The sequence below is a fragment of the Miniopterus natalensis genome, chromosome 11 (assembly GCF_054644295.1).
Source record: "Miniopterus natalensis isolate mMinNat1 chromosome 11, mMinNat1.hap1, whole genome shotgun sequence".
NCBI lineage: Eukaryota > Metazoa > Chordata > Mammalia > Chiroptera > Miniopteridae > Miniopterus > Miniopterus natalensis.
The window spans coordinates 43,441,715-43,463,572 of NC_142091.1; positions in this window are offsets into that span (position 1 = coordinate 43,441,715).

A 21,858-nucleotide genomic window follows, 5' to 3' on the forward strand; every position below is an offset into this window, starting at 1 on the left:
TTGGAAAATTGGCTGATTTTTCCAGATGAATTTTGGAATAAGTTTGTCCAGTTGAAAAAAAATCCTACTGTACTTGTGATTAATGGCATCAAATCTCTAATTTCACTTGACAAAATTATAGTACTGTACAGGAAGAGAAGATGTTTGTATAGTTAAGATTTCTAGTTTGCTTTAGTAGAGTTTTAGTGTGTTTTTATGTATGTCTGAGACACTTCTTGTGAAGTTTTCCTAGATACGTTATTTTGTCTATTGCTTTGGTGAATAACATTCATGTTATGTTTTTAACTAGATGTTTCTGATATGTAGGAAAATTATTCAGAGTTCATGTGTTAGAGCTAGAGTCATAACAGAAAAGGTCAGGGGGTCATGTCACCCTCATAGAGCCCTGGGGACACTGAGGCCAGAGGGTTGGGGACTTGCCCCCGGCCACAAGGTGAGCCATAGCCAAGCAGCATCTGGAGCCCAGGCCTAAATGCCCAGCCCGTGTAGACTGGAAACCCCCCAAGCTAGACAGAGAGAAGGGCTTGTTGTAACACATCAGCCAGTAAGCCAACTTCTGTTACCATGGAAACCCGAAGGCAGGGTCTTCTGGGAGGACGAAGATTCGGGGTCCAGAAAACTGGCTGCACTAGGGTGGGGTCAGTCTAGGATGCCCCCCCATTCTGTGAGGGTGTATGTGTGTGTGAGAGGGAGGGAGGGAAGGAGGGAGGGAGGATGCTTTCTGAACAAGGAGGTGGCCACCCCTCTCTCGTGCTCTAGGGAGGCCTGGTCCATTCCTCTGGATTATTGCTAGGTGGTGGTAAGAAGGGGTGATGTGCCGTTGAGATGACTTGCCCTGTGTCCATCAGGACCCATTCATTCCAAAGCTGCTCTCAGAGCTGGACAGAGGCGCTCCGGGCAGAAGCGCTGGCGTCCGCCCATCAGGGGCCCTGGAGCCCACCGGCATCTGCCGGACACTGACTCCTCCCTCAGTGATGGAGTCGCCACACAGACTTTGGGGTGATGCGAGCAGAGACAGATGCCTCCACTCCAGGACTCACCTCTGTTTCTGATGGGCCCGAGGGCAAGGGCATTGCAGGAGTGTAGGATGATGGTCTGGGGGACAGGGCAGGGCTGACCTTCAGACGGAGCTGAGGTTTAGGATAGCCAAGGACAGAGTGTACCTCTGCCACAGCCTCAGTCTGGCAAGACACAGGAAAAGGACACCCCCTGGAGTCCTTCGAGCCGCTGTGGGGTTTGTAGCCGAGAGCCCTCTGATCCTGTGCCTCTTGCCCTCTGATCCCTCCCTGGGAGCCAGGAGCGCCTGAGCTCAGCACTCACTGCAGCCTGAGCAAGGCCTGCCTGCCCTCATGGATGCACCGGCGGAGCCTCCCGAAACAGGGTATCTTAGTTTGGGAGTGGGGTGCCGGGGAGAGCAGGAGGAGGTGGGCTGCTGCAGCCACCTGCACCTAAGGCTGGATCTGAAGGAAACTTCAGAGGTGTTTAGCTAGCAGCCCTGTCGCATCTCTTCCCAAGCCTGGGTTGTCCTCTCTGTGCTTCAGGCCGGGGCCTGAGCTCCAGGGAAGTGAGCTGTCACCCCAGGGAAGCTTTCTCCAGCTTTCCTGCCTCCCGCTGCCAGGGTCCCCCTCATGCTCCAAATCCAGGGCATGGGCTTAGGCGGCTGGCAGGGGGTGGGGTTGTCTTCTGTCTTGGAACACGGGGGTGGTATGGGAGCGTGTGAGCTCTGAGTGTGAGAGTGGCACGTTTGAGCGCCTGTGCTAGTGAGTGTGGAGAGAAATAGAGGCAGGTGACAGTATATATGCGTGCACGGTGACCGTGTGCGGGGAGGGGAGGAAATGTGGGGCGTGGTATTTTGGACGGCAGTATGTGGTGGGTAGGGCAAGGGGTCCGCTGATGTGTGACATGTCGTGAGTGGGGGGTTATAGGTACTCGGTGGGGGTATGCACATACGGAGTATGTGCAGGAGTTTCAGGCACGTACACGTGAGTGAGTGTTACAGTGTGGTGGTTTAGGTATGTGGATAATGCTGTGTATGAGATACAGTGGAGGCAGGTATGTATGTGGATACACGTGAGCTTGTTCTAAGCGTGGTCTAGAATGGGCTGACCTGGTTTTGTGTGTGGTATGGTTTGGGAGGAGGAGGGCTATGTGTAGGTCCAAAATATATGCATGGTGTGTCTGAGATAGGGCGTGTGCGCGTGGGTGTGTGTGGGGGTGAGGAATGGTGGGAGTGAACTAGCGCATGAGTGTGCTGAGCGTGGGTGGAGAAGGGAGGAGTGGGCGTATAACCCTCCCCACACTGAGTAGCTGGTGGGTGAGATTTCCCCTCCCAGTTGAGGACCCCGAGGCTCACGGAGCAGCTCACAACCTGGACGCTAGAGGGGAGTAGAGGGGACTGCCCTCTGGTGCCCGGCGGGTCATGGTGGTCACGTTCAGTTCCTCAGGGCTCCTGTCCCAAGCTGGCTCTCACAGGCTTGCGAGAATCAACTGCACAAAGAAGGAACATTTTTGTAAGCCAGTTGTTAAACAGCCGTTAGTAAGAATTAAATTACTGTTTTCCTGCTTGTCTGGACTTAAAAAGTGATGGAAAATGTCACAGACACAGATTAAATTTCAAAGGTTGTCATGGCTATAGCTGCTTCATGTGAATAGAATAAAATATTGAAGAGAGATTTTCTTCCGCTGTTCAAAAGCTACTAGCCAGTTCATCACAGAAGCCATTCAGATCACTGATGGACGAGTGAAGTTCTCACATGTCTTGGTTGTTTACTTTCATCTTACTTGTTAAATGAAAATATCAACCAACATTCAAATTGGAACTACACTCATTTGTCATTGCAACCATAGGTTGGCTCCAGATAAAGAGTAAGAGAAAAATCAATGAATGCATGGATTTCTGGGACAATCATCTGGCCACGTGGATTTTTTATTTTTAAATTATGTGCTATATATTTTTTATATCAGCAAAATTTATAATGAATTTATGTACATATACATGTGAACATTTTTTGGAGAGCCAGGTGTTAAACATCACTGTTCAAAGCTCCAGGAGGCCCTGCGTTAACCACACCCCACCATGTCTCCTCATTGCACATGGGCTGAGGTGAGAGGAACAGAGGCATTGGGAGCAGCCTCTCAGATCTCTAGACAGGCTGTGGCTTGTCACCAGCTCAGCTGTGACCTCCTCCTGGTCCTGGGCATTGGGGCTCACCTGGAGGCCCCATTCATTCAGCACTTGCTACCTCAGTCCCTTCTCTATGCCAGGTGCAAAGGACTCATAGGGAAGGGAAAGACATAATCCCTACCTGCATGGAGCTCCCAGCCAAGAGGAGGTGACACCCAGTCACAGTCAGTCACTCCCTGGAGCATGTGGGGCAGAAAGAAGGCACCTGGGGAAGGAGGGAAGTGGGGACAAGGGAACTTGGCCTGATAATAGGCAAACACCTGATACAGGTGTTTCACCCAGAACAGTGCTGCTCAGCATTTAGTGCACAGCACCCACAGGATCTCTGTTGAAAATGCAGAGACTCTCTTTGGGTAGGTCTGGGTAGGGCAGTGACTGGTAGTCTGCAGTGTGCCAGGGGATGGTGATGCAGGTGACCCCCGGGTCACACTTGGAGAAACATTGCCCTGGGGGTGCGTGCAGAGGCAGAGATGAAAAAGATAAGGTTCTGTTGGGAGATCTGCAAGGAGGCTTCAAAGTGGCTGGAGTAAAGTCGAGGCCTGGAGAGGAGGGCATGGAGAAGCAGGAGATAGAGCGGGCAGCTCTTGCGGCCTCAAGCCTTGTGAAGGGTTTGAATTCTGTCCCATGGAGGGAGGAGCCATGGAAGGGTCCTTGTTAGTAGACAGTGATATGCTCAGATTGGTGTTGAAAAGTGTGATGCTTGTGGAGCAGGCAGAACCGGAGGGAGACTGGGAAGAGGCTGGAGACATGTGAGGCCTAAATCTGGACAGAGGCATCTCGGACAGAGGGAAGGGGTCTGATGGGGGGGGGGGGGGGGGTTGGAAGAGTTCAGAACCATGGACAGGATGGCTGATGGCCTTCAGGGAGGAGCTAGCTGGAGGTCATAATGATTAGGAGTCAAGGGGCCTCTCATTTCTAACTCCAGTCCTGGCTCTGCTACCAACTTGCTGTGTGACCTTTGGCAAATTACTACCCACTCTGGGCCTCAGCTTCATCATCTGCAGATGGGAAGGTTGTACCAGACCAGTGACTTTCAATGACATTTGAAGCCTCAGGGTCACCCAGAAGTATCTCCAGGGATGCTTGGGGAGAAAGGAAGAGGCTGAGGGGGAGGCTCTCCAGCCCTGCCCTACCCTCAGCTTCACCCAGACCTGCTTGCTTTTCCTGTGTTGGCTGCCAGCTGGGTCAGCGGATCCCAAGTCTGTGAAGCCTTGTCAACACAGACTGTGATGGAGCCTGAAGGGTAATAAGACAGGATGAGAAAACCAAATATCCCCTTACAGATAGTCTGAGCCTCGATGCCCATTTCCCACATAGCGCAGCCATGGTTATACCCACGTTTATATCGGACTGGGCTCTGCCTAGTTGTGGGTAGTTTTAGAAGTTGATGCAGCTCAGCTTGCTCCCTCCTACTGGCAGGCAGGTCACCAGCCTCAGCCGTCAGTGCACCCTGAGTGGGGTCCCTGTGACACCGACCCTTCTCTGTGGCTCCCCAGGGACACCACCATGTGAGAGTGAAGCAGCAGGCAGCCTCCCTGTTCCTTGATGTTCTCTGTGCATTGTTCCTACAAAGACAGCGTAGATTCTCTGAACAAGACGTAAATATTTGGGTTCTTCCCAAAGCCACATCTCCGAGACAGTGCCCACCATGTGCCGGAGGCCTCAGGGGTAGTGCCCTGGCTGCCCCCACCACCATCCTCACCCAGCTTCCCCCAAATGCCCCTGACAGTTGGGCATTACCAGTCATCTAGAGGTGAGGCTGGGCCTAGACTGGCTTGTGGGAGGACAGTGAGAGGGGAGCCCCAAGGGGAGACAAAAGTGCCCTTCCCGGGCCCCTACAGGAAAAATGGGGACCCTTCAAGTCTGAAGTCCTGGGGCTCAGTGGAACCTGATCTGGGTGTCCAGATCCCTTAGAGGGTGGAGCAGGGACAGGATGACCTCTCTGGCAACGGGAAGGCAGTGACCTCACAGCCCCGAGAAGCCCATGTCTGGCTCCCATCCCTCAGGGCAGGGCCTCCGAGATGCTCATGCCCTCACTCTGCGACCCTGTGATGAGGGAATCTGCTCAGAGGGGCCAAAGGTCATTCCTCGTTTGCCTCGTGCCCTTCAGTCCAAGCTCATGTCCCAGCATATACTATCCTTCCATTGCCGGAGAGGCTGTCCTGTCCCTGCCCCACCCTCTAAGGGATCCAGACACCCAAATCAGGTTCCACTGAGCCCCAGGACTTCAGGCAGTGCCTTTGGGGAGCTCCCGGGTTCCCCAGGTCTCTGCTCCGTCAGGAATAGTTCGGAGGAATCTCAGCAGAAGCGGTCTCAGTACACTAGGTAGGGCTCAGAAAGTTGCTCCAGGACCCCTAGGAAGATCCCCCTCCTTCCCTGCTCTCTCGGTTCCTCGGGACCGTGGAGGCCACTGGAACCAGTTCTTACTTGGCAGGGTGGTGGCTGGGGCAGGGGTGACGACTCTCGGTGTTTCCTGACAACAGGCTGGGGGACTCAAGCACCAATGTGAAGCTGAAGAGTGTCGTGGAGACAGGGGGCTGTGAGACCGAGTCTGCCCAGGCCACGCCCGTGGCGGGGGTGTGGCCCTGGGCCTGGGGAGGGTCGCTGTTTGAGAGGAGGACGCAGCTTTATAAAATGACTCCGTAAGTATGCCCTTGGCAGGTGGGCCTGAAGGCCCCACTGCTACACCTGGGACTCAGGCCTAGACCAGGGGGCACCTGCAGCAAGCGACCCTGTGGCTGTCAGAGCGAGGACCCAGAGAATTGGGAGGCTAACAATGCCAGGGAAACACCAGTGCTTGGGCCGAGGCAGAGGCTGGCTCTGGGCTTCTCAGGGACCTGTGCAGAGCCTGCCCTGATGTTCTAGGCCCTGGGCTGGGCCTTCCCTTGAGGGAGGGGCGTGTGTGTGTGTGTGTGTGTGTGCATGCAAGTGTACACACATGTGAGGCGCTATGGTCTCTGCCATGACCACTGACTACAAGCTGGTTTTTGGCCCCAAATAAGAGCCTTCTGAATTCAGGAACCAGGAAGGGAGGCCCATGATTTCTTTGTTAGACATCAAAGGCTCTAGAACAGTGATTTTCCTTGTGGGAACCTCTGGGAGAGTTTAAAATGCACATCGCCAGGCCCTGCCCCCATAGATTTGAGGATGGGGGGGCCAGAAATCTCTAGTTTTTCAAACCTCCCAGGTGATTTTGATGGAAAACTGAGGAAACCATCCCTCTAGAGGGACGCTGGCCCTGGGCCAGTCCTACTCTAGGCGTGAGGAAGCCCAGGCCTCTGCCCAAATTGGACACTCATACTTTGATTCTTGAAGATGCTCTGGTTGTCCAGAGTCTCACAGGAGGGGGAGACCCAGCATGCTCTCAGTAACCTCTTCCTGAGACAGAGAAGAAAATGAACGATGCACAGGTCAGCCCTTGAGGGAGAAAGACCCAGAAAGGTGGGGGACGGAGCCTACAGAGAAGGGATTCCTGCACACCAGGCCTGTGGCTTTCAGAGCCCCGGGCACCAGGGTCCACACCAACCCAGCCACTGCCCCCTTCCAGTCCCATGGGCTAGCCTGGCTTTTTGCAAACACGAGGAAAGAGAATAGAGGTTAGAGAGAGGACTTCTTGGAAGGTGAGCATGCCCAAGGATAGTTATGAAATTTCATCAACGGAGTTCCTTTTTAACATTTTTAATGTGTTTTTAAAAAAGAAACCACTTAATTTAAAATGACCTCTAAAGCCCTCCTAATTACCACGAAGGTTACTGACTTAACTGAATCAACATAAAGTAACTGACTGAGTATTTACATGGTGAAGCTGGAGCCTGATTGGCCTGAGCTGGTTCACCTCCCGCCCGGCCTGCCCAGGGTGCGCATTCACTCCTCCGGACCCTGCACATCCCACGCCTCCTGGCCGCAGAGCACTGAGGTCTCACTCGACCCAGTTTGCTCAGTCAGTCCCCAAGTGCTGAACCTTTGGGCTCTTTCCAATTCCTCGCTATTATAAATATCACTGCTATGAATATCTCTGTGCAAATTACTTTCTTCGTATTTTACTGGGAAGCATTCCCCAAGTGGAATTACTGGGTCAAAGGGCAGGAGCAATTTTGTAGTTCTTGTCACATATTACAAGACAGTTCTCCAGAAATACCGAATCTGTTTATCACGACACCAATCATGTCTGGCTGTCCCCACAGCCCTCCAACATGAAAGTTCATTGTATTTGTTTGGAGCTGTATTATTTTGCTCTGATTTTTTTCCGTTTGCCTGTATCGGTCAAAAGTGGTGCTGTGAAGGTATTTTCACTGCCTATTACTGTCATGACTGGTGGAATGGGGTGCTCTCTGAAGGACCCGAGGTCCTGGTGGGCATTATTTGTCCTGCAGGGATGTGGTGGGATCAGTCCTGAGTCAAAGAGCTCACCAGGGCTGGGAAATGATAAGTTTTGAGTTTCTAGACTTACCAGTCCTCAGCACCCCCAGCAGGAGGGCAGGGTGCACCCCAGGGCCACAGTTTCAAATGCCCTGAGGCTGAGCGATGAATGTCCTTTGAAAGGAGCATGTGTCCCGGGCAGAGGCTGAGATGAAGGGGAACGGGAGAACCCATGGCTCCTGATGGGCTGTGCTGGTGGCTGCACAGCCACCTGCCCCAGCTGTGGTCCTCTCAGTGCATAGATTGCCATGTTGTGGTGTGGCTGTGGCCATGGGGCTTGGTAGTGTCCTTGCCTGTTGTCTTGATCTGGATGACCCTGGGGGAGCTGTGCCAAGAGTTTGTCCACTGTGTATCCAACCAGGGCTTTGATAGTGGCTGGGAGAGGCCAGCTGGGTGAAGGCCAGGAAGTCTGGGCCCTCGTGTCTTGGCTGAGGTTCAGGCGTGGGGAGTTTGTTGGGGAAGTGTGTTGGGGAATGTTGACCCAAGTCAGGGTCTAAGATTGTGGCCTGCACATCATGTCAGGAGGGCATGTCAGCGATATTAGGGACTCAAGACAGAGGCAGTGAGATTCAGGGGCATGAAACCTGGTGATGGAACCTGGGGCCACGGGCATGTTGGGATCTCAGAGCAGACAGACCAGATGAAGGAGGAGCATGACTCCGGACAGACATGGCTCGTGAGTGCTGGGAGCTAAGTGTAGGGTATAAGGCCGGCATCCAAAGTCACGGTGTCAAGGGACTCAGACAACTTGAGGACAAAGAGACAGATAGGGACGTTCAAGGTATTCTGGGTAGGATGGAGCACTAGGGCAGTTTGTGCAACAAGGGGTTCTCGGAGTCCCTGTAGCAAGGGCCTGTCCAGTTGAAGCAGGACACTGGGAGAGGGGATGTGGCACAGACAACAGGGCCCCATCTCTTGGAGGGGAATCGGCAGAAGCTGGCCCAGGCATCAGCATTGCAGCCTAGCACCTGCATTTGGGCAGAACTCCTGTCCCCTCACTCAGCCTGTGGGCTGAGGGTGAAGCATGCATGTTGCTGGGGTAGCAGAGAGCTGCCCTGGGCCCAGGAAGGTCCTCCAGGCCTTGGGCAGGAAGCAGATCCCCTTTCCCTCTCCTCCCTGAGCACCGAGCAGGGCTGTGGCAGGTGGTAATAGAGAGAGAAGACATGGCAGGTACCCCAGAACCACCCAAATGGCAACTAGATGGAGAAGTGGTCTGATGCTGCAGAAGTGTAGACTTTAGGTTCAGATAACCTGGTCTGATCCTGGCACTATATGTTACTGTGTAACCTCAGTTTAATATCTCTGAGCCTCAGCTTTCTCTTCTGTAAAATGGGGATATCATAGGGTGATTGAAAAGATAAAAATAGAAAAAGAACACGTCAGAGTGCTCAGCACAGATAGTTGTTGCTCAACAAATGCCTCCCCAGGTAACTAGAGCAGGGTCGATGTCTCTACAGGACCAGGTAGGCCTTGGACCAGGGAGTGGGGAAGATAGTGGAGGTGGAAAGGGGGCCACATGCTCTTCGGTAAACCCAGGAGCAGAGCTGGAACAGAACCTCAGCTCCTAGTTAATCTGACCTGAGGGTCATGGTGAACCTAGCCAGGTGTATGTACAGCGTGGGAAGCAGTGAGTGGATTGGCTAATCCTGGCAAATTTCTGAACCTTGGTTTCCTTAACTGAAAAATGGGTATAATAACACCTCACTTCCAGAGCTGTGTGAGGACTAGTGATAATTCATGGAAAGCACTACCAGAGCTCATACACATAGTAGGAGGTCCATACAAATATGACAGTATGGTTTGTGTGGTTGCCGACACCTCTGTAAATCTCAGAGTCACTTACTGTGAGGGATTTCTCTCGGTGACCAAGGGTCCAGCCTAGAGTGTAATGGACATGAACAGAGCATGTGCATGGTGGTTGGTGCTCTGACTGCTTCAGTCTGTGGCTAATCGTGTCATGCCCAGCAGGAGGCTGCCCAAGGCCCCTGGGATCATGGGGGCTCTGGGAGCACTTCCAGGGGCAGAATGGGCACATAGCGGTTCTGGTCTCTCACACAGGGTGTTGAGTGGCAGGTGCCAGCCGGTGAGCTCAGGCACTGGGCTGAGGTCTCACTGGGCACGTGTGGGACTGCCTTTCCCGAGGCAGGCGGTGCAGACGAAGGAATCAGGAGCGGCCCACCAGGGGCGGGAGTGGGTGAGGATGGCCGTGCACCCTACCCTGTGCAGTGCAGGGTGAGCTGGCCCTGGGTTTGGTTGCTGCCTGTGCCCTGGTCCCAGTCTCAGGCCTGGTCTGTTACTGTGCACCGGGGACCGGGTGATACAGGAGGATGGTGCAGAGTTCCAGAGGGTGGGGAGAGTCAGGCTGAGGCTGCTTCACACTCCCCCAGGGGCACCCTGCCTAGCACTATAGTCATGGGGCCAGAGGATCAGGGTGCTGAATCCCAGTCTGTCACCTGCAGCGGGAGAGCTGGGGCAGTGCAGCCTCTCTGACTTGTGTCCCTTCCTAGAGAATCCCTTGTGGGGTAGGGGCTGTGCTTGTGCTGTGCTTGTGCTGTGCACACAGTGGGGGCAGAATCAGACCCAGTCCCTGGAACACGGAGCTCATGGTCTAGGAACTAGACTAGTTATTGTAACAGTCACAGCTGCTGATGTTTGGGGACTTCAGCAATGGTTTGAAAAGCACCCTGAAGGGGTGGGAAGCTGCTTGTACCTGCCACGTGGGCAGCCTGTGTACTTTTCAAGTGGCCTCCAGTCCTTGTCCCCTCTGGACCTGTCTGGACCTGCCGGGATCCTCTGGGCAGCCTATGCGGCCCTCTCCCCAGCATGCACAGTGCGCACAGCCATCAGCATGTAAGGATGGGCCCCACCCTCTCACTCAGCGTGCTCCATCCTAAACCTCTCACTCCACCTGGCTCCACTCCCGCCTCCTGACCTGCTCCCATTCTTCCAGTGTTTGGCCTCACAAGACACTGGTTTGTCACTAGCCTCACTCCTAAGTCTGACACTGACTAGGTCCTGCTTCCCCAGCTCACAGTTCTGGCTCCCCTTCCTCCCACAGGGTTTAATCACTCTTGACTGAGCACTTGAGAGCTAGCACCTTGGGGTTGCTGGTGAGCTGTTTTTGCAGGTTTCCTTTTCTGTTCAGCAGTGTCAGGGAGAACAGCTTAGGGAGCCACAGAGCCCTGGCTTTGAACCTTCGCTCTGCTCCTCACTAGCAGTGTGAACTCGGGCATGTTGCTTTACTTTTTGAAATCCGTTTCGTGATCTGTAGAATGGGAATAATAATCGTGCCTTCTCTATAGGGCTGCCATGAAGATTAAATGAGACCCTGTATGTGCACAGTGCCTGGCACATAGTAGGTGTTTAATAAATTTTAGCCTCTGTTATTATTTTGTGCCCCAGAATATATTTGGAGTAAACAAGAATCATCCTCCTTTGTTCACTCAGCAAATATTTATTGATCTTCTACTTTGTTCTAGGCACTGTCTTAGGTACTGGGGACTCAGCAGGGAGCAAAACAGGGAAAATCCCTGCCCCCAGGGAACTTATATTCTCCCAGCTTCCACAGCCACACACTGGTGCCTCCAAGGTCAGCCCTCCCCACCTCTGTCTGCATCCCCCCTTGCCACTGAAATGACTCGAGCCAGCCTACAGTGTCACTTGGTGATTTGGGGCAGGAAAGGTCTGAGTGTCTTTTTGTTCTCCCATTCAGTCCTGCCGAAACCAGAAATGGAAACTGGACTCCAGGATGGCTGAGCCAGGAGAGGTCGTCTGCATTAGTTCTTTATCTTTGACACAGACTGAGGCCCAGAAGTGGAAAGACCCAGCCCAAGATCCCTCGGCAGGGAGAAGTGTGACTAGAATTCAGAGCCCTGGCTTCTAGCTCAGGGTGTTTTCTGCTTTGCTGCACTTTTCTTTACTCTTTTCTACATAAGACACCTCCTGTAGTGACCATAGTTACTTAAACTGAAAAGCAGCCACAGCCTCATGGCTCTGGAATGCTTCCTTCTCCCTTACAGGTACCACACGAGCACTATTTTATAAACTTGTCATCACAATTTTGCACACTCATCTTATTTAGTATTTTTTGTAATTAACATTTAAATTGAGTTCTTATAGAGAACTGAGGTGTATTTCTGGGTTGCTTATTTTCTTCCATTGAAGTGCATGTGAGAGTTGTGTTTGTCACCACACTGTCTCAGTTGTCACTTTACAATAGAGTTTAATATCTTGTGGGACTGGTCCTCCTCTCTGTAACCATCATTATGAGAATTTTTTTCACTTCTCTTACCTAGTGTGGCTGGGAAATAGTTTATCCCAGGCTGCCCTAATCTTGGGCAAGGACACAGATCAATTGGACACTCTTAACTCAAGGCTCTGAAAATGGAAAAGAAGCCTATTGGTTGGGTGAAATAGGCAAAAAAGGAAGTAATGGTCCCAATACCCTGACCCCCACCCCGTACACCGCTGCCCCCTGTCTGCAGTCCTGGGACATAGGGCAGGATGCCTGCAGGGTGTAGGGATGTAGCTGGTGCCCCTCATTGCTCAGTGACTGTGGCTCCCCCTGGGAAGCTTCTGTGTGGAATGGGAACTCTGGGGAGCAGGCCCAGCTCACGTGTCCTCTGAACATGCACCCCGTGCCCTGTGGCATTGCCACCTCCCTGTAAAGTCTGTTTCCACCAATACATAGTTTTGCTTTGGTGCAAGACTCTGCCTCTCACTACCCATCCTCCCAAAGTTGTTTTTTCAAAAGCAACGCCTTACCCCTTACTAGCCTATATACTCCTAAGAACACTCACTTGAGGTACAAAGTGGGCACCTAATTAATATCACTGGCTCCACTGCTTTGTGAGACAAAACTTAGGAGCCCTGCCAATGGACATAAATGGAGGCAGTCACTTTGGCTTTCTTATCACAGAACCCGAGCTCACAAACCGTCCTGGAGCTTGCCCTCCTCTCCTTAGGTGCTCACCACAGGGCACCTTAAGAAACCCCTGTACATTATCAAGTGTCGGAGCCCCATTGGAATTTTGCTCTGAACTAAATGAAGTCTAAATAGTCTTCTTATCGTGTAGAAATACATTAGGAATCTCCATTTACTCAAGTTCTTTTTATAAATCTCAATTATATTTTATAATTTCCTTCCTGTGGATCACAAATAAGTCTCATTAATATTACTTTAAAACATTTCAAACATAATCTTGCCATTGTAGATGAGATATCTTTTTCATTTTATTCTGTAATGGTTATTTTATAATAGTAATAGAAATGGTATTGCCTGCTTTCTTTCTATCTTTTCATCAGGAGACTTATTGAACTTTCCAATTCTAGAGGTTTTCTTGTCGATTCCCTTAAGTTTTCTCAGGATCCCAGACAGGGTGTCATTTGCAATAATATAAATTATGCCTCCACCTGTCTAATATAGTAAACTAATGACTGTTCATCAGTGTGGCCCTCGAACTTAAAAAAAAAATACAGGTAGTTGGTCTGGCTCCATCCCCACCGAACCCCAAGTTCTGGCTCAGCTGTGGGGCCTGGGTCTGGGAGGGGTGGAGGTGAGAGACCAGGGAGACAGCATCTGCGGAGGTGAGGAGAGCACAAGTGTGGCTTGTCTGAAAGCAGAGCAGTGTAGCTAGAGAACAGAAGCTGGACCGGCTTTGTAGATACATAAAAAACACTTTTGGTCTGTGAACAAGGGAAGGCAGTGAAGGGTTTTAGGCAGCAGGTGCAGCGGTTGATTTGCATTGTGGAAAGATCACTCGCTGCCATGTGAGAACAGACTGCAGGGAGGCCAGAGGGAAAAGGGGTCCAGATCATTATGTAACAGCCAACTCACACGTCGCCTTCTGTGTGCCAGGCGCTGTTAGCAGCGGTTCGCATATATATGTGTGTGTGTGTGTGTGTGTGTGTGTGTATATATATATATATATATGTATGTATATATATTTTAATATACGCATATATTAACTGTTAAGTCTCCAGGTGCACAAGGAGTTCATGGCAGAGCCTGGTTTGAAACCTCAGACCCGGCTCCGGGGTTCACACTCTGAAGCACCCTTGCATGCTGCAGGTGAAGTGGTTTGGATGAGGGTGGTGGCGCTGGAAATGGTGAGAAGGGGACCAATTGAAGAAGATACGTAGGATTTAATATCAACTGCACCTGCTGATGGATTGGCTTTTGGGGGGAGGGAGGAGAAGATCTCAAGGTGCCAGTTTTTCCCCATATCTGTGGCCATTTGGAGTTTCTTTGGGGCTTGTGTGTTTACTTTTCCACTGGGTTGTTCATATGTACTTATCACCTCTACTCTTTTTCGTGGGGAGGGAGGAGGGAATTCCGACCCACTTTCCAGGGTACATTCTGGACCTCCCACCTGTCTTCTGTGTGACTGGGTGAGGGACGGGTCTCCACTCATCATACATTTGCTTGGAGGGGGTGAGAGCCACATAAGCCTGGCCTGGGTGTTCTCTACTCAGGTCTCCTGTGGCAGTTGGGGTGGGAGGTGACACATGGGTGACCTTGTATGGAAATTTTCAGATGGGGCTCTAGATAATAGACCTCTAATGATATTGGGGGCCTTTTACATTAATCCAGCCCCCTCATCTTATAGACTGATGCTTCAAGGCCAAGAAAGCTGAGAAGAGATTTGCCTGTGGTCATGTAGGAGGCCAGGGACTGGGCCTAGAACTCAGGCCTCCCGACATCCAGGACATGAATGCATCTTCATATCAAGTGATCCTGTTAGCCAGTGACATCAGCAAGTGTCTGATTACCTGTCTGGGTAGGGACAGGGGTGGATACTACATCGTATCAGAGCTAAGAGGTGGGGTGGGGCAAAGTTAAGAATAGGTTGGGTTGAGTCAGAGAAATGGGTACCGATAGCTCACGAAATCCAGACCGGCTGAGATGGGAGTACAGGGAGCTGGAACACAATACAGAGACCGGGGACATTCTGGAGCAGGTGGTCAGGAGACTGGGGCAGAGTGAGGGTGCCCTGAGCTAGAGAAATGCACAGCACCTCCTGGGGCCCTGCCTGCTGGGGAATGGAGACCTCAAAAGTCCATTCTGAGGGCTGGTGCAGCTTGCCCGTCTCCCAGGGAGACCTCAGAAGTCCCGATGAGTGTGAAGGCCGGGTCAGGGCCATCTGGCCTGCGATGTCCAGGTCTGAATTCGGGGCCTCATCTCACTGAGTGGAGCCCTTATCCCTAGGGCACCCACTCCCTGCTAGCTTCAGGGTGGCAGGATCAGGAAGGGGCAGGCAGGGTGGTGCCTGCAGAGGAGACATGGCAGGAAGGGGGGCTGTGATGAGGAAGGGAGTTAAGTAGAGAGAGAGGTCCAGAGCAGCCCGGAGTTGGAGAAAGGCAGGCCCACCAGCGCTGGGTATGATCTCACCCAAAGAAGTCTAAAAGGGGCTGCACACGGCCTACTCCCTGCGCAGCGTCCGAGGCGCCCGGGGCTCGCTGCTCCGTCCCAGAGCCCAGGCAGGGCAGTGGCTGGGACTGCCTGCTCTCATTCTCACCTGGTAGGGCCAGGCTCCTGGGCGCTGGCCTTGGCGGAGGCTGAGTAAATCCTTGCTGTCGTGACCACCCACAGCGCTATTGCTTCCTTCTGGGTAACAGCTCCTCAGGGTTACTGTGAGCAATCAATGCGATAATACATGTAATGCTTAGCACAGTGCCAGCCCTGCTCCAGGGCTTAGTGAGTGGGAGCTCTAATTACTGAACGCAGTCACATCTCTGTGGTTCTGTGGGCTTTCGACACAGCAGCGTCACAGGTTCACGTTCTTTTTTTTAATTAGTTTTTTTAAAAATCCTCACACAATATTTTTTCCATTGCTTTTCAGAGAGTGGAAGGGGGAGGGGGAGGGGGAGGGAGAGAAAGAAACACATATTGATTGGTTGCTTCCCTCATTGACTCCCACCACGGAATGGGATTGAGCCTGCCACCGAGGTACATGCTCTTGGCCAGGATCAAACCCAGGACCTTTCCGTCTGCAGGCCAACGCTCCGGCCACTGAGCCAAACTGGCCAGGGCAGGTTCACGTTCTTTATCTCAGTTCAGCCTCACACACCCCACTTAACAGATGAGGAAACCGAGGAGAGCCTGCTGGGTGGTCCCTGGCCACCCGGTGAGTTAGCACCACAAAGAGGATGAGACGTCAGCTCTCCTAAGTCCAGGGTGTTCTCACTGCTGTGTGTTTCTTTTATAAAATGCAAGACTTTTACCCTCATTTCAGGATTGCGCAAACTATAATTAATCATCTTCTCTTGTCTCCTAATAGCCCTACTGTAAAGAGTCAAATGTCAGAGAAATTTAGTGCTAGAAGGTAGCTTTTGAGATTGTCCCCCTGCTGATTTTCATGGGGCACAGAGAGGCAGCATACTTACTCAAGGTCACACAGCACTTTAGTAGTAAAGTCAGGACTGGGATCTGGGTCTGGTGTTCTTTCCTCTATACCTGCTGCCTATATAGGTCTTGGAACTTTTCTTCCCATTTCAGAGATGGGAAAATGCAGACAGAGAAGTAAGACAATTTGACTTGAATCCCATAGCACCTCTTTTCAGGACATGGCTTCTTCAGTGATCTGGTGGCCTTAGAGTTTGATCTTGATGAACCATTAGCAACAAAAGGGAAGGGCCATGGAGTGAAAAGATGATGTTCGGGGGTAATAAACTTTGCCAATAGTTTAAATTGTATTTTGGGGTCTGATTCCTCTTGCTAGAAAGCTTGGTTTGTGAATTCAGAATAGGATTGTTTAAAATGCATTTTCCATTTAAAAAAAACATGGTTTTCTTAGATGAGGGGGCAAACAAACAAAAACAAGTCAAAAATGCAAACTCATAGGCTTTTCAGAAAGGTTACAAAATAAAATGTTCTTTGCTGGAGGATGTAAAGGCAGTGGCTCTCTGATAGAGGAGACGGCTCTGCTAGATAAATCCTGCATTATGAGCAAACGAGAGCTCGCTCCCTCTCCTCCTGATCCTTAATTCCCTGTTGCTTATCTGCAAATCCAATAACACTGGTGAAACAAACCCCTTCCGCAGGTTGAGCACAGGCCTGGTGCTCCTCCCCAGAGGCCTTTCCAATTTATAACCTCAGAGCCCACTCCTAGGAGAGCTGGCTTAGAGGCCCTGTGGGGAACAGGGGAGGAGGACTTGGCTAGGACAATGGAAGTTTCCCCAGGACTGGGCCACTGTGCTTCAGCCCTGGGACTCCCAGCCCCCAGCCTGGGCCCTCTGAGCAGGAAACACTCAGCAGATCCTCAAGTGTAGCTGGCAAAGTGAGAGAGGGACAGGTATTAAGATTCAGCTCCCTTCCCACCTATCCCTGCCCTCCTCCAAGACAAGTAACCTGGCTCAACATTGCAGACATTTTCTGTGCCTGTACGCATTAGCGTGTGGCCACCTGGTTGTCATCATGGCAGTATATCATGCTACACTTGGTGACTGAGGATATTTCAACTGCACGGCTTTTAAAATTGTGTTTATTTACCAAATCCATTGTGCACCAATGGTATTTACTGTCTGTCTCCCCAAACTGTGGTATTGTGGGTGCTGTTTAGGGGTCAGTAGGAGATCTGAGGAGCCAAAAGCTGGAGTTAAGGGGAAGCCTGTGTGGTCCCTGGGGTGGCCTAGCTGTTAGTGCTAGACTGTGTCTTTCTCACCCTCAGCAACTTTTTATGAGGCCGTTCACGTACCTGCCAGCGTGAGGAGCTTCTTTATAGGGCTTTACACTTCCCTACAATATTGTATCCCATCTCATAAACCTGTTCCCCTTTCATTAAATTCCCCATAAAGGATGCTTAACGATCCATCCTGTGAACATAGAATTATTGACTCAGCCAAGTCCCAACTGATAGACATTTTGCAACCCCCACTCCGGCCAGTTCCCCCATTAGAAATAAGGCTGTGATGGCTGTCTCTGTACATAAACTTTTGACTCCACTGGCTATTTTCCTTAGCTAGATTTCTAGAACGGAAATTACTGAGTCCAAGGGCTAAGGCCATCATCATGTGGCTTTCTCTAGAGGACAGCAGGTAAGCCTGTGGGGCTCCACTGCCTTTGTTTTTTTGTTAACCTTCACCAGAGGATATTTTTTCCATTGCTTTTCAAAAAGAGTGGAAGGGGGAAAGAGGGAGGGGGGCAGAGAGAGAAAAACATCAATATGAGAGAGACACATCGACTGGTTGCCTCCCACATGCTCCCCGACCTGGGGTGGGGAGCAAACCCACAACCCAGGTACATGCCCTTAACTGGGAATCAGACCTGGGACCCTTCAGTGTGCAGTCTGATGCTCTAACTACTGAACCACACCAGCCAGGGCCCCACTGCCTGGGTTTTAATTTGAACTCTTTCATTTATTATTTGTGTGACTTCTACCAGGTTATGTAACTTCCTCTTCTACATTTGTGACATGGGGGTAATAATAGTACCTACCTCACAGTGTTGTTGAACTGCTTGGTTGGATAGGTTTGACTCACGAGATCATGAGATGTCATCAAAGCAAACCTTATTTTAGTCTCCCATGGTCTCTTTTATTGTATTGGGCTGTTTTTTCCCCCTATACCTAGATGAAATTGTGGGTAAGTCCCATGGCTTTCCTGGGCATTTCCAGGTAACCAAAGGTCATTCTGTCAATAATTAATATGTCCTGTCCATTGTAATTAAAAAACCTTTAAACGTCAGCCTCACGAACTCCCCTTGTCCATCACAGTCAGCAGCACCGCTGCCTGCAGGAAAGGGTTGAGCCTGCAGTTAGCATCCTTCCCAAGGTGAAGCCCAGGAGGGGGAGAGGAGCAGAGAGGCAGGACAGTTCTTCCCTGACTGATACTCTGAGGAACTGGTGTTCAGGTGCTTCTCTGGGTTCTTGGAGACCATTCCATCGCTGGGGTGTCCCCCCAAGTGCAGCTCCCTTGATGTGGGGTGACCGTCTCTCCCCATAGCTTCATAGGATGCTACAGTTCCTTTCTCAGGCCCTGGGAAATCTGGGCTCATCCGTCCCCCAGTGTCACCTCCCCCCACCAGGGTCCCTCTTGGCAGGGATCTAAGACAGTCACATATGGCGCTCATGCTGGAATCTCCATTGGTCCGCAGGAAGTGATCAAGTACCCTTTGCCCCACCAACCTGGGAGCACAGGCTGACCCCGAAGCAGCAGCACCTCTTGGCATCAGGGCAGCCAGCTGCCACCCACCTTTTGGATTTGCCAGGTGTGAATCAGATGCCCGTGCACTGTGGCTCCAAGACCATCGTGGCCACGTACTAAGCTCTCTTAGGGGGTCTCCTTCAAGCACCTGTCAAGCCTCAGGGCTCACTGGCCTTGAGGGCTCTCTCTGAAATTTCTCTTAAACTTCCAACAACCCTTTCTTCAGCCTCTTACATTTTTTTATGTACTAGAGATGGGTCTGACTGAAGGTACAGACCCGGGTTGTCACTGCCTCTTTTTCAAGTCCCATATGGTGTTATCCCACCTCATTTTGAAGTGTGATATCTATTAACTCCGAGCCTCAACTGGAGAGTTCCATTGCATCACCCTGTGCCCACATTTGCTTTTATGAACCCTGAAGAGGAGGGCCCGGCATGGAGCGTGTGCTCAACAAATGGCAGTCACGGGCGGTGAAACCTCACAGGCTCCGCGTTTGCATTCGCTTCATCGCCATTGCGTCCGGCTTGATCCCTCGCACCTTGCTTTATGCTTTATGAGGTTTATGTTTCCTTTAGACTACGTTTCATTTTCCGGGGTGTGGAGATTTTTATTTGCCATTATCTTCTGCAGTGATTTGGAAAACACATATATTGTTTTTAATTCTCCTAGTGGTTTACATTTTTCAGAGACATCGGTAAGTCTGTGTTATCTCACTTTAACATGTGTGACAGGCCATGGTCTTTGTATATTCTGCAATTATTCAAATTGCCTGGCCGCCCACACTTATGCTACCATATTCCTGTGATGTCTGTCCAACGGCTTTGAAAAGGCACTGGCTGGGCTCTGGCTTTGGGCCACTCATCTCTATCCTGGACTTTCCCCAGTACTGCCAGCTAGCAGTTTTCAATACCTCTGCTCTTGCTTCCTCTGTCCTCCATTTCACTCCTAATAATACCTTTCTAAAAGGTTACTGAAAACCATCTAGTGGTCCCAGTCTGCTATAGGATAAAATCCAACCCCCCCAGCCTAGCTGGTGTTCAGGGTGCCGTGTGATCTGGCCTTGCCTTAACTTTCTAGGCCCAATTCCTGCCACACTCACCTACCTGCCACTACAGTGGTTTGCCCCTTGGTTTTCAAGTGCATTGGTCACAGACTCATATCCCCATGGCTTTGCTCATGCCATCCTCTCTGCCTGGAATGCCCTTGAGCAGAAAGCCCAGCCCCGCACCTGGCCAGTCATAGAATCTTGGTAACTGTTAAGCTTCTTTCTTCCTTTCTTATCTATCAAAATCCTACTCACCCTTCAAGGCCCAGTTCAACCATCATCCTTTTTCATTCTCTGGAAGGGCTTGTCCAAACCTCACTTCCCCCTCTTTGGTACCATTGTCTGTTCCTCCTCTGTGTCCCTGGCCCCCAGCACTCTGTACACCTGTCTTGTAACACCAGAACCTTGGTGCTTCTGGTCTCCCTGCCAGACAGCTCCCTGAGGCTGCGGGACTGAGCCTGCCACCTGCCAGAGCCCTGCGTGGACCTTTGAGCCCAGGCAGGTCTAGTCAGTGTTTGACTGATTGGACTGCCTTCCTCAGATTGCAAGTACACAGCACCAAGCTACTAGGATGGGGAGCTTGGGACTTGGTGCCCAGTCTGAATAGAAATTCATTTATTATTCATATTCTTTTGCTTCCAAAGTTGACTAGAGGTGGCTCAGACTCAATAAAACTGTTCAATTAGAAATAGAAAATGTAAGACTCCACATGGAAATAGCAAGTTGGCAAAATGCTAACCTCCTTCCTTGAGTGACCTAGTCTCGCTGAGAGGAGCTTGCACTGGGTTCATCCAGCTGGGGTGGCAGATGTGAGGGTTTCCCTTGGGCTCCTTCACCTCCCTCACAAACCATGGCCATGTCTGCATATGCCTAAGATGCAATGAGGAGAATTTAAATTCATGGGAAATATCTCATCCTCGCAGGATTTGGACAGGTGGGGAGGAGGGTGTTCGGTTCTGCTGTGTAGCCACATTTCAAAAGAGATAACCTTGTTCCTAGGGCTGAATTTGAAAAGCATAGGCCCTTCTTCAAGGGTCACTCTATAGCACAGTTGTATTTTAACTGTGGCCTAGTACAATCATTCTCACATGGCTTTCTGAAGTGGCTTTTTGATGGAGCCAAAGGCATACACTTAAAATGTCAACCCAGGAAGCCATTTGAGCAGAAAAAGCCATCTTCAGTTCTGAGTGAACACTTACATACCCCTTAGAATTCACAGAAGCACACACTTTAGCACACCATCCAACAAATGATCCTGTACAGACCCTGCAGGGCCATCTCTCTCCCTCTCTCTCTCTCTCTCTCTCTCTCTCTCTCTCTCTCTCTCTCTCTCTCTCTCTCTCTCTCTCTCTCACACACACACACACACACACACACACACGTACACTGGCATGCAGTCCCACTGGCTCCCACACATCCCATGTCTGCATGCACAGCCTCCACAGGAAGAGAGGCAGAGCCATCTCATTTCTGTACCTCACTCTACCTCTGGATTTGGCTCCCTTAGGATAGAACCTAAAGTGTCTATTTAATAGATTCAATTACTTCAGGCTCCTGAGACCTTCCAACTAGATTCTGATTGCTTTAAGGTGTCAGATAATTTGGGAATAAAAGGGAAAAGCAGCCTCAGATTCTTGAATGGGAAGTCTTCTAGGCTCTAGTCAGCTGCTGAGTACAGCTTTGGGAGGGGTCTTCTCGAGGGCAGGGCTGGCCTCTTTAGTCTCTGCAGGGCTTTGTCCAAGGATCCTGGGCCTTGGGGGACAGAGGCCCTTAGGTGGTGCTTTCCCATGTTGCCTTGGCCTCTAAGAGAGGAACCAGTCCCTTTCTGCTGCCCTTCCTGGGAGTCCAATGGGTGGAAACAGAGGCCCAGGTCAAGTGCCCCGGGAGGCAGGCAACAGCCCAACTTTCTGTCCCTGCACCCCACTCCAGGGTGATTTATTTTGTCTGCTCTATGTCCTCAGTGACAGTGATAGCTCTTGGAGGTTGATAAGCAGAGGTCACAGCCTTCAGAGAGTGTTGATGCTAAGCCAGACTGAGATGGATCTGATGGACCTGTCCTGTGCTCCAG